Source organism: Hipposideros armiger, unplaced genomic scaffold, assembly GCF_001890085.2.
Source record: "Hipposideros armiger isolate ML-2016 unplaced genomic scaffold, ASM189008v1 scaffold_690, whole genome shotgun sequence".
Classification (NCBI taxonomy): Eukaryota; Metazoa; Chordata; class Mammalia; order Chiroptera; family Hipposideridae; genus Hipposideros; species Hipposideros armiger.
Window position 1 is genome coordinate 850,442 of NW_017732040.1, and position 2,827 is coordinate 853,268.

The window sequence follows — 2,827 nt, forward strand, 5'->3', positions numbered from 1 at the left end:
AGTAACTCAAAGAAAAATGAAAATCACCAGTAAATCCTACTATTCAAACAGTGGCTCTGAAACTTTACAGATCCTGAGAATCTCCTGGGGTCCTTGTTAAAAACAGTGTCTTACTGAAATCTGGGACAGAATAACCTGCATTTTAAAACAAGTCCCCTGCCTGCTGCCACTTCCATGACCTCCCCCTGCTTGCCTAGTGCCAATATATATTATAGAACTTGGACCTAGTGAGAATTTAAATTACTCTTGACATATTTCTACCTTTTTAAAAATTACCCTTATGATTAAAGAAAAACAATATGAAAAAGATAATAGAGTGAAATTCCTCCTTCATCCCTTCAATTCTTGGTCTGCTTGACAGACATGACCATTATGAATAGGTTGGTGTGTAGCTTTTTAGAACTTTTTCTATGCAGTTATAAACATAAATGCATATACAAATACATATTCATGTATTCTATATTTGTAGGGTTTTTAAAACATAAGTATGATCATACAGATTATTTTTTCTCATTTAATATATCATAAATATATCTTTATGGCAGCACATACAGATTTCACCTCATTTTTTTTAAGGCTCATTTTATTCCATAGTAAAATGTACCATAATTTAATGTATTTTCCAATAAATTTATATATATAAAAATTTTTATACACACACACACATACACATATTTAATTCTCTAGTGAATATTCTTCCCCGCGCCCTGCGCCCCACCTCATGGACATGGGCTTCATTTGGGGACTGTTGGAAAAAGGGAGGGGAGGGAGCTAGGATGAGTGGATAGATGGGGGAAGGACTTCTCACCTTGCTTTTTAATTTAGTGCATATTGCCTGGAGGTTAGGATGCGTGAGAACAGCTGTAGAAGTGAGAGGAGAGGAAAAGGGAAGGTCATGAAATGGACACTTTCCTTAGGGAAGGAAGCTAGAACCAGGCTATGAGATGGGGTAGGGAGGGAAGACGCCCTTCATATACTGAGACTCAACCAGACGCTGCTTGTTGCCGGCTTCCCCAAGCCCCCTGCCCCATCCCAGCTCCAGGCCCAGGTTCCTGCCCTCCTAGTGCCCTCAGCTTCCTGTGGAGAAGAGGGGAACGAGGATGTGGGGAGTGATGGCACCCTCTGCCTCTGGCTCTCTTGCCCAGGAGAATTACTCACCCCACCCTGAAGTCCCAGCCAGAGTCTGGCGATCAGGAAGCCTGCTGTAGGCAGGGGAACAATTGTGCCCTCCCCAACCCCTCCTGACACTGCCCCACCCAGTCCCTCACATGAAGTTGCTGCTCTTGACTCGATCCTTGTGCATTTCGCCTTCTTTCCTGTTCCACTGGTCTGGCCATCCTGCCAGCTGAGCAGATCACTGCAGTCCCCAAGAGAGTCAGTACATGAAGCTGCCTATGGCCACAGCCAAGGGAGACTACTATGGCCACATGGAAAATATCCCTGACGCTGCGCTCAAGAGGACTGGGAGGAGCACTCCACGTAGGACACAGCCCCCACCTGCTTGGCCAGCACAGTGCCCTGGAAGGATGGAGTAAGTCAGGAGATCAGGTCAGAGGATAGAGGCCAGGGAAAGGGCTGAGCAAAGTAGGATGTTTTCAAATCAGAGATTGAGAGGTTCAGAGGTAGGAGGTCTGGGCTGGGACTAGGTCAGGGGTGAAGGGTCCTGCCTGCTCATGTGTAGCAGGGATAAGCATCTGCTTGGACAGCTCCCTCAGTGTGGCCAGGTCGGTCCTCATGTCCAGTTTACAGCCAACCAGCACACCCTTGGCATTGGGGCAAAACTCCTGAGTTTCCCCTAGCCACTTCTTGAAGACACTGTCCAGTGTTTCTGGTCGTCTAATGGCAAAGCAGACAAGCACAACGTCTGAATCACAATAAGCCAGGGGCCTGACATTATCATAGTAAGAGGAACCTGAAGTGGCCCACATGTTGAGCTCAGTGCGGCACTTGTCTATCTCAAAGCTTGCCGTGTAGTTCTCAAACACGGTAGGGACATACTCCTGGGGTAGGCATCCTTGGCAAACATCAGCAGTGCCGTCTTGCCGCACTTCGCATCCCCCCACCACCATGATCTTGGCAGCAGCCGCTCTGCCCCTCCATGGTCCAGGCTATGTGCCGGCCTCTCCGCTGCTACAGCAGCAGCCCCTTGAGCCGCCGACATCGGCTCTAGTGAACATTCTTGATCATCTATCTTCATGCCCCTGTTTCTATAGGTTGCTTGAGGTGAAACCCATTCATTCAGCACATGTGTGTTAAGCTTCTTCTATGTGCCAGGTAGTAGTCTAAGCATTTGGTAAACAATAGTGAACAAGACACCTTTGTGGGACTACTATAGACAGATAATAAACAGATACGAGGTCAGACAGTTAAGTTTGTGAACTTGTTGCAGTGATGTTACTAACCTTTTTGATATCACAGGGATTATTCATTATGAATTTGTGCCAACTGGACAAACAGTTAACCAAGTTGACTATTTGGAAGTGCCGAAAAGGCTGCGTGAAAAAGTTAGACAACGTGAACTTTTCGCCAACAATTCATGTCTCTTGCATCATGACAATGCACCAGCTCACACAGCACTGTCTGTGAGGGAGTTTTTATTTATTTTGGGCAGGGGGAGGCGGGGGAGTTGCTATTTATTTATTTGTTTTTATTGTGAGTTTAAGGTGTACAGAACAATGCAATAGTTATCCTTTTCACCCTTCGCACAGAAACAACCCCACTCCCCCATCTACTGCCCTCCCACCCCCGATATCATACTTATCTATTACAATTCCATTGACTCCATTCCCACTCTCTACTCCACATCTCGTGACTATATGTATATATA

General features: G+C 46.0%; 1 pseudogene; it reads right to left on the bottom strand.

The window, feature by feature from the left end:
* Window positions 1–637: 637 nt before the first annotated feature.
* On the bottom strand, window positions 638–2,380 carry LOC109373159 (rho-related GTP-binding protein RhoN-like; annotated as a pseudogene).
* Window positions 2,381–2,827: the final 447 nt, after the last annotated feature.